This window comes from Podarcis cretensis, assembly GCF_951804945.1.
Source record: "Podarcis cretensis genome assembly, chromosome: 10".
Classification (NCBI taxonomy): domain Eukaryota; kingdom Metazoa; phylum Chordata; class Lepidosauria; order Squamata; family Lacertidae; genus Podarcis; species Podarcis cretensis.
In genome coordinates this window covers 50,438,392-50,449,029 of record NC_137179.1, presented here as the reverse complement: position 1 = coordinate 50,449,029, position 10,638 = coordinate 50,438,392, and positions in this window count along the sequence as shown.

Sequence of the window (10,638 nt, the reverse complement as noted above, 5' to 3'; positions counted from 1 at the left end):
CCATTGCAGCATCACCCACCCACAGACAGACAGACACAAGAGTAAGAGATTGATCAGGCATTTCCTTTCCAAGTAATCATAAAGGTAAAGGTAGAGGGACCCCTGACCATTAGGTCCAGTCGTGACCGACTCTGGGGTTGCGGCGCTCATCTCGCTTTATTGGCCGAGGGAGCTGGCGCACAGCTTCTGGGTCATGACTAAACCGCTTCTGGCAAACCAGAGCAGCACACAGAAACGCTGTTTACCTTCCCACCAGAGCAGTACCTATTTATCTACTTGTACTTTGACGTGCTTTCGAACTGCTAGGTTGGCAGGAGCTGGGACCGAACAACGGGAGCTCACCCTGTTGCGGGGATTCGAACTGCCAACTTCTGATCGGCAAGTCCTAGGCTCTGTCATTTAACCCACAGCGCCATCCACATCCCACAGCGCCACCCACGTCCCCCAAGTAATCATACCACTTGCTAAACCCATACACCTTCCCCTCTTTCCTGTTCAGCATTAAAGTTTAAGGGACACTAATCTGAAACAGCATACTCTGCATTACAATTCCTTCCAATTTGTCACAGTTTCTGTCCCCTTCAGAAACCTCATCCCACTTTTTTTAGCAAAGTTTGCTACCAAACAGCCCTTTCCTACTGTTTATTTCTTATCTAACCTTTCACTTTGACTGCAGTGCTAAGCATGCTTGCCTTGGCGTAAGCCCCATTCAACACAATGGGACTGGCCTGCATCACTGAGACCTGGGTGGGTGAGCAGGTTGGTCTCAACCCAGCCATGCCCACCTGGGTACTTGGAGCAGCATCAGGGCAGACTTGAAGGTTGGGGAGAGTGAGTTTCTGTGGTCTATAGAAATTCCCTTTCTCCAGGCTCTCTGTCTATAATTCCATGATTGTGTGATGAAGATTACCTCAACTTTCTAAGCATCTGAGTAGCCTTGTCTAAACAAGAATGTTTTTAGCAGGCACCAAAAAGTATACAATGAAGGCTTGATCTCAATAGGCAGGAAGTTCCAAAATTGTGGTTGCTGCCACACTAAACGACTTGAATTCTTACAAATGTGGAACGGGTATTATGTGACACTTGTTAGCAGTCGGCTGAAGCATAACTTTCTATTCTGGCTTTCAAATTTAAATATTTCCGCTTTCAAATACAGACCTGAGAACTGTGTGCCATTAAATTTACTATTCGCTTCTGGAATTGTCCCGTGAATCACTTTGCATCACTCACTTGTCCTTGGCTTCCTCTCACTCTTTACTTAATTTTTTTTTTTTAATAAATATTTATTAGCATTTCAATAATACACATAGACACACACACAAAAACAAAGAAAAAATAACAAAAAATACAAAAATTTAGAAAAAGAAAACAATTAAAAACAAATGAAATTTCAATTGCTTATTTTCATATAACTTCTTTCTTAGACCTCCTCTCCCCTCCCCTTCTTGTATTCCAGTTCAAGTTATTAGTCCTGCAAATCCTTATTACTTAATTCTCAACCTTAAACTTAATAATTTTAACATACTGTAATTTTACCTTTCCTCATTCTTCCATAAAATTATTATTGCATTCCTCATTTTCATTTCATTTTAACCATTTTAGACACCAATTTTAGCTTATCTAATCTTAAACATCTTATACATCATTTCTTATTCTTTAACATATTTCTTAAAGTCAATATTTCCCTTCCATGGCTTTCCCAACTTCCATACAAATATCAAAACAAATTAAAAGTAAGTAATTAAGAATTCTGTACCCTTTGGATTACCAAACTCCAACCCCCCTTTCCCGGTTTGGTCCCCAATAAATGTTCATCAATCAATACTGTTTAACCTGGAGATCTCACGTCCGAGGCTCTCAAGTCACCCTCAGTTCCTCTCTGCCGGCCTCTTGGATAGTCCTTTAGGTTAAGCCCCAAGGCTCGAAGGGGCTCTGACCCGACAAGATCCATGATTTTTCCAGTTGGCCCTCCATATTTAAGATTAATACTAATGAGGTGCTCCACTCTCAAATTTGCAATTTCCAACTCAGTCCAAACTTTCCACCTCAAATTTTTATTCTCCTTTGTTGTCTGCATGCCAGGCCCCAAACTCTCACTCTTTACTTAATGCTCCACCGATATACCTGTAACTGCTTGTCTACAGAGACAGCCTTGCAAACACTCACCAGGCAAGAACTAGGTCATCTCTTTCAGCTCATTTAAGAGACTTGAAGTTCCAGGAGTTAATGGTAGGTTCCAGTGCCGGATTTATGTATAGGCTTAGTAGGCTGAAGCCTAGGGCCTCTAAATCTAGGGGGCCTCACCAGCCCTCCCGCTCCCCAGCGGGCAATCTCCCCTCTCCCAAAATTGCAACCCCAAGACTTCATGCGAGGGCAGGGCAACTCGGGCCTCTAAGTCTAGGGGGCCTTGCCAGCCTGCCTACTCCCCAGTGCCACAGTTTCCCCTCTCCCAAAATTGTAAACCCAAGACTTCATGCAAGGGCAGGGCATCTCAGACCCAGCAACTATGAGACTCAGGGCTAGCCAGTGGGGCCCAATTTGAAGCATTGGGGCGCAACTTGAATTAATTTTTCTTGTAGGACCCCAGTTCACAGCCAAAGTCTGCAAAATCTTATAGATATAAATAAAATCCATCTAGCTTGCCCTGGTGCAGGGGCCCCCTTAGGAGCAGCCCACGGGGCCCAATTTGGCCAAATTGCTCCAATTGCCTTAAGGTCAGCCCTGATGAGACTGTGCAGGGGTTAAACTGACAAGCCCTGCACCTTCTAGGTCCCTGGTGTCACCATTCAGAGTACAGACTCAAGGACTTGTTATGGAAATAAGGGGGGGCACTTATTGGAAATCTGTTTTGTCACCTCTCCCCCCCCCCAAAAAAAAAACCCTGAGACAATGAGCCCAGCTACCTTTTATTCACAGTCACATAAGCACTACACTACAGCATGGCCATAAAATTCTATGTTCAACTGCTGAAATATACACCCAATATGTAGCAATGGAGATTTATGTTACTACTTTATTAATGAATACGGTGTTTTATGAATGGACTCTGTATTTTGTGAATTACCCAAGAGCCACCAATAGGGAGCTCTAGAATCTGACAGCTAACTAATTGGGTACTACCAAACAGTGACCCCTATTGCTGAAAGCAGGTAACCAGCAGGGAACTCTTCAGCTCAGCCTTTGCACTGCTGACTGAACATTCCCTGCTGTGCAGATAATGAAGAAAGCTCATAAATTATATCCCTTCTGACCAACTTTATTACACTGGTGTAGACCCTGGTGCACCAGAAGCCCAGAAGAGCAGCAAATAAAATCTGCTCACACGTCAGCAACTGATAAGACTTGTCAACCAGTTCATCCAAAGCCTTCCTAAATTATAAAGCTCCAAAATACAGGCCAAAAGAGAGCAGGTCTGGGAAGAGCGAGCCATACAATGGGCACAACCAGTAAAAAGGCCCTGCTTCATGTAACTTCTGCCCTGTCATTTGATAGAGTGCCCACTTGCCCTCCTTCTTGACATGGAATGCTCTCTATTGGAGTCTCCAGGTCCAGTACAAAGACCATAAGAAGGGAGAGCAGGGACCTTGAACAGCTGTTAATCAAGCAAGCAAGTACACAGGTCACCTTTGTCACAGTCAGGATGCCTATGTCCTGGCCAGGCCTGCACCCAACCTAGTTTTTGTACAACTTTGTTTCTCCTCAGTAACCAAAATTATATTATCAACATATACAAGCAGAAACGTTGTTTTCCTTCATTTGCTAGGAATTGTACAAAACAAAGTGGCATAATAAAGAAAAGTTCCAGGGTGGCAACAGAAAGCAAACTAAAAATGCTTTTGCAGGTCATCAAAACTATCCAGCAGTATCAAATTATAGGAAAACTGGTGCTATTAAGAGTAATCCTTCTAGTTGGTTAATTGGTCCAGCAACTTCCATGCACATGATGTGTGATGCTAATTATTTCCCCCAAGAGTTAAATGATAACTAATCAGAGGCAGCGACAGGAGAGCTATGAGATTCAGGTAAGGGTCAGATGCCTTGTCAATCCCAGCAGGTATATAAGAGGACGACCCAGCATTCTCCTAAAGAGGAGAAGCCTAGCATGGAAGACTTGTGTATAGCATGCAGATCTGAAAGGGCCACAAAGGGTAAACCACCCTAAAGGTATGCTGAAGAGTTTGCTAAAACAGTCAAAGCAGATACAGCTGTTGTTAGTAACTCAGAGAAGGTTTGAGAACCTTAAGGTGTCCAAGAGTTCCAAAGTTTAACCTCAGAGGATGCTGAGCCATGGTTAAATGCTAGGCCACAAAAGGTTTACAAAGTTCAGTTATTGCAAAAGTTTTCAGTGTTAATTTTATGCATTTTAAAAAATCACCATGGTATTTAACAATAATATCTTATGTCCTTTAGAGGAGAAATTGTGAATTGTAGAATTTTAAATACCCGTCATCATCCTTGGCTTCACTCAATTTTGTTTATAACACACTTCCATTTTCTTCTAGTTGTGAGGGTGGGGGATGGGGAGGGGCCTCACAAGTGGAGTAGCCTAGGGCCTCTCTTCATCTAAATCTGGCCCTGGTAGGTTCCCATTGTGAAATCATCCTTGCAAGGACTGAATTTAAAGTCCAGTCCCTGCAGCTTAAGAAAAAGCCACTGGAAGAAAATGTGGGAGAGGATGGGATTAAAGCCATGCACCTAATGATCATTTCATTGACTCCATCAACCTTTGATTTTTATTTTCATATCCACCAAGCCCCAAAAGCACTAAACACTGGGAATGCAAGAAAGGAGCCGGGGAGGGCGAAAGCAAGAAACCAAGCACAACAGTTCTTGCTTTGGAACATCCACTTGGAGGTGATTTATTAAGCCTTGCTGAATAAGCCTGATTAAAATGCATAAACAGTTCTGAACAGTAAACAACCATGTCTAAGGATGAAAAAATGGGACCCGCATGCTGTGCATGGAAATTGCCCTTAACACCAGGGCCTATTGTTCAACAGATAGGAAGCCAAAGGTTGCTTGTAATCAAATTTGAAGTTTCCCATCACTTCCAAAAGAGCTGCTTCCTTGTGTAAATGTTTCAATTTGTTGTTGCTCAAAAGTGTTTCCTGACTTCTCCTCGCAGAAGCCCAGATTCCTTTTGATTGTCAGGTGGAAAGACAATTAGGGACTAGCAGAGAGTTCACTGGGCTTTTCTCTCTCTTCCCTAAAAGGTGAAGCAAATGCGCTGAAGACAAAGGTTCCCACAGGAATAAAAGACAAATAGCTGTGAAAGAAGAAGAAAGCAGGCACTTGGAAAAGTTTAGCCTTTTCTTACTGTTTAAAAACCTAAAACGTAGGAAGAATACAATCTGCTTCTATATTATAAAGCCTCACGATTAAATTCTTACACTTAGTTGCATGTACAAAGAAAGATTTTGGAGGGGGAGGTGGTAAACCTAAGCCAGGATCCATCTAGACAGGAATGCCTTTGTAGATAACCGGCTGGTAGAATATTTAAGGCTGGATAATTAAATAGCAATATGTATGTAAAAAGATCTGTTTACGGCCCCTTGGAAATTATTTTAACATTTGTGTGGAATTTGGAGAGTAAGCCAAAAATTGAGAGTCGTTAACACTGTGATCCTAAGCATGTTTACTCAGAAGTAAGTCCCGCTGCATTTAGTGAATCTTACTCCAAAGTAACTGTGCACAGGAAATGGAGCATGTGCTGGAACCCTAGCCGTTCTCAGATTTTTGCATTCCAAGTTCTGTGTTACCTTTGTCGACAAATGGCAAAACAGGAACCACAGGCCTCCCTTGCCAGGATTATAATTTCCGCCTGTTCTCCATTTAAGATTACCACATTTTGATATTCAACAAGCAAGCGTTCCTTGAAATAGAGAACAGGTTGCAAGCCTAAGCAGGGCCCAAACCACTGAACTTCATAGAACATAAGACCATATGCTCTCATCTTCAGGTTGGTCCAAGCAATGTCAACACTTGCTAGGCTAACAGGCCTTTGGTGGGAAAGCATGTAGACATGGACCCTTTCATCAGGTCTCTGGTGTGAGCAGGCAAAAGAAAAGTCATTGGTACTGTTGGGTCAGGATTTGGGACAGAATTCCAGTTTCCCATGTAGCAGAAGGAACAAGAGAGCAATGCAGGAGATCTGATTTAGCACATTCTGAAGTAGTACACATTCCCATCTAATGCACATTCCCACCCCACAATAATACCATTATGTCCAGAATGTCAAATTACCCAAGTGGCCATTGGGGTGTAAACCAGCTCCCAGGTAACTTTATCCGTTTTATGTACCATATGAATTTTGACTTAAATCAGTGACTTAAACATATCAAGTCACTGCTTTTGCCCCTTTGAAGGTCCTATTTCTGTGTCTTGCACGGCGGCAGCAATTAATTAGCATCAAGGCACTCTGATTAGTACAAATAAAATTGCACGGAGAAGTGAAGAGTACCAACAATAAACCAAAGTTCTCATAAACCCAGTCTATTTTTTAGGTAAAGAGCTTACTTTCAGATTAGATTATTCTTTCTGTTTTTTAACGTTATCTAGTTTGTTTGGCTGAAGTTTACAAGCACAGAATGCAAGCTTTCTAAGGCATGTATTGTATTAAATATGTATTGCTAAGCATAATGCTGCCTAGAATGTTACAGTACCAAACGTGTTTGCAAAGCCCTCTGTTGTATAGCCAAGAATACAAGGTGTACTTTTTCTTTGAACATCTCTCTCTCTCTCTCTCTCTCTCTCTGGATTTTGCATTGCTGCACACACACTGCATTACCTGACAAACCCTTTTGGACTTTAATGGTTCAGTTCAAGGAGATATTAAAAGTTGTTTAATCAATCCATAGGTATATATATATATTCTTTGGTCAGTATTGCATCTGTAAAAGAGCTTTTGACATACAGTAAAATGAAAGTGTAATATAATGATGATGATGATGATGATGATGGCAATGTTACCGTACATCAGGGACCTCAGACCCAGAGGTCAAATGTGACCTTCCAGGTGTCTCTTTGTTTTGTTGGACTCCCCACAGGCCACACTGCCTTCACAGCCACTTCCCTCAGAAGCCTGATTTCATATTATTATTTATTAAATTTGTATGCCATCTTATACCTGCAGGTCTCAGGGCACTTCATACCCTACTTGAGTGCTGTTGCCAGGCTGAAATGTGTCCCTGAACTTCAATAATGCCTCTTGGCTCCCTGGAAACCAGTCTACTGTATGAAGAAAAAAATTATATTCATTGCTCTACCCTCATTCGTCTTCTGCCCTGCCTACTTCTGGCATGTGGTCCCTGGAAGGCTATCAGGATGGAATGTGGCCCTCCTAGACTGAAAAGGTTACTCCACCCAGTGGCGGAGCTTCATGCTCAGGCCCTGGGGGGTGGGGCTTTCATGTGTCCTAGGGGAGGGGCACACATCCTGGGGGCGTGGTGCCCAGCGCAGGGGGGAAGTGTGCAGCCACTATGGCACCCCACCGGGATCGCTCTGCTGGGGGCAGCGCGCTCCCCCCGCACTCCTCTTCCTCCGCCAGTGACTCCACCTCTGTTCTAAATCATTCTTGGGACTCAGCTATACAGCACCAAATAAAACATTTTAAGTGTGTTTTAAGTGCAATATACAATGTGACTCTGGGACGCGGGTAGTGCTGTGGTCTAAACCACAGAGCCTAGGGCTTGCCGATCAGAAGGTCGGCGGTTTGAATACCCACGACGGGGTGAGCTCCCGTTGCTCAGTCCCTGTTCCTGCCAACCTAGCAGTTCGAAAGCACACCAAAAAGTGCAAGTAGATAAATAGGTACCGCTCCAGTGGGAAGGTAAACGGTGTTTCCGTGCACTGCTCTGGTTCACCAGAAGCGGCTTAGTCATGCTGGCCACATGACCCAGAAGCTGTACGCCGGCTCCCTCGGCCAATAAAGCGAGATGAGCGCCGCAACCCCAGAGTCGGTCATGACTGGACCTAATGGTCAGGGGTCCCTTTACCTTTTTACAATGTGACTCTACATGGGAATAGGGAGCCTTATGAAAAATTCAATGTATTTTTTTAAAACGCTTCTTTTAAAAAAGCATTTTCAGAACGGTTTTTATATGTGTGTAGATTCCACCCTGTAAAAAGGAAGAGAAGCAAAGGTTGGTAGTGGGGGAAAGGATGATTCTCATGAGGGGTTGAGCCTCAGAACTGCTCCCTTTAGAAATAAGCCAATGACTCGTTACATTTTCTTGAGAAACTAAGGAGACCTGGTGGATGGAACTGTGAATGAGTGCTTCTTTCTTTCCTCTTTACTAAAGCTGGAGTGAATGGTTTGGTACTATTTAATAACCACATTGCTTTCATCTACAGTTACTACTTTATCCTAATTTAGTCAACTTGGCTGAAATAAGAGGAAGAAGCAGCATATTTTTGGCCCTAAATCTAATTCTATATTTGGTATATTTGCATCATTCAATATAAGCACAAAGTGCTAAGCTAAAATGATTTCAAATATGCAGTGTTTAGAAGTGTGTGTTTATAACATCTCCATGTGAAAAGTAAAATTACAGATGGTTCCATGATGACTTTCATTAATGAATCAAAATAAAGTCTAATGTTCACAGAGAAGAGGATGAAATATCTTATTCTGGCAGGGGACAGAACATGCTTAGGGCACAATCCGCTGGGAAGTTCCCCTACCCAAGAACAACTGAAATGTAATTTGTTTGGGTTTGCACAGGTGGTCACAACCCAGCTCTCAGTCTGCAAACAAACTTTCAGAGCCTACCCAAATGGAACGTTGCAGGAAAGAAAGAGAGAAAGAGAGAAAGAGAGAAAGAGAGAAAGAAAGAAAGAAAGAAAGAAAGAAAGAAAGAAAGAAAGAAATCCCAAACACCATCGTTGGAAAAGGCCAGGTGTGATTCCCTCTTAAGCCCGTTTGATTCCTGAATGAAGCGGGAATTTCAGGAAGCTGAACATCAGGACCAATGGAGATGCTGGTAAATGAATCTGGGTGACAAAGGATGAAATGGTGGATTACAAATGAGCACTCCCTTTAGTTAGCTTGCTAAATTGGTGTGCAGCACTGGAAAAAGGAGAACAATGGCTGCCTCCTGACACCAGGCTGTTTGTCTGGTGAGTGCTCCTCATTGCAAATGTTGGTACTATGCGAGTATTTTTTTTGTGTGTCTTTCTATAAAGTCCTAATGAGCTCCTTGGGTGAGAGTGAAACCCGTTGCCTTTTCACACTGTGCTCAAGACCCCTAAACTTCACGGGGTCAGGCCTAAAGAAAGGTTAATGGACCATGAGGTGCTGCTTAATAGACCCGATATTAACACAGCAGCAAGAATGTCACCAAATGCAAAGTTTAGGGCATCCTCTGAATAAGGTATTTGTTACACTCGATAATATACACAGATGATAACAGAGTAGCAGCACTACATCAATGTCATCACAGCAGGACTTTGGAAATCTCCCAGGTATGAAATAACGTTGGCAAATTTGCCCTCCCCACAAAGAACAAGGGCCTTCGTTTGCTTCCAAGCACGGCATTGTAAGCGATATCCATCTCTGTACGTATCAGGCCAATAATGTTATGTTGTTGTCCCCCCCCCCTTTCAAATTGGTTGTGTGTGTGTGTGGAATCTTTGTTAAAAACAAAACAAAACCAAAAACCTCCACTGGGGTGGACTCAAACAATAGAATATTTGCATATGAGAGGAATGAAAGCATGGCTGGGCCTGCTATGCTAGGAAGCTTAAATAAAAAAATAAAAAGAATCAGAGCTAACTGTTTAGACCTATTCCACAGAACACTAGGCCTGTGTCAAAACGCACACTCTGGAAAGGATCTTTCTTTATAGGATTTTGCCCTGGGTCTTTTCTTTGCATTGTTCCAGAGAAAAATATAGTTTGCACACTAATCTCATTCAGCCATAACATAAACAGCTGAGTTGTGGGTGCCTTATAAGGACCCGCATTGAGTTCTTTTTTTAAAAAAAGTAATTGTCTTTGTTATTAAACGTCTTCTCCCAACCCTCCAATTGTGCATATTTAACAGGTGCAGTGCCTTTTTTTAAAAAAGAACCTCCCCCCAAAAAATCTAGGGCTGCACAGTGCATCTCACTTAACCTTTCAGATCCCTTGCAGTGATCATGTTCCATATAACTGGCTCCCTCCTGTGCTTTGACATTTAATGTGCTCCCCCACCATGCTTCCATATTTATTTATTACTTGTAAGGTGTTTATAGAATTTCTTATTATTTAAATATTTATAGGCCGCAAGGCGGCGTACAACATACAAAATTGCAATAAGACGATAAAAGTGAGGGCTGCGTACACACCATACGTTTGAAGTACATTTTTTTGCCTGCCCACAAAGAATCCTGGGAACTTTAGTTTAAGGGTGTTGGGAATTGTAGCTCTGTGTGTTCGCAGCCAAAGATTATGGCCGACAGTCCCCATGCACAGACAAAAGGCTGCTTATCTTTCACCTTATCAGTTTCAGATGATAAGAGGAGAGGAAACTTCAAAGGTGTACAGGAATCAAGGGTTATACATACTAAAGTCCTCTGAAATTCAGTGAGGCTTATTATCAAATAGATCATAGAACTGTAAAGTTGGAAGGGACCTTGGGGGTCATTTAGTCCAACCCCT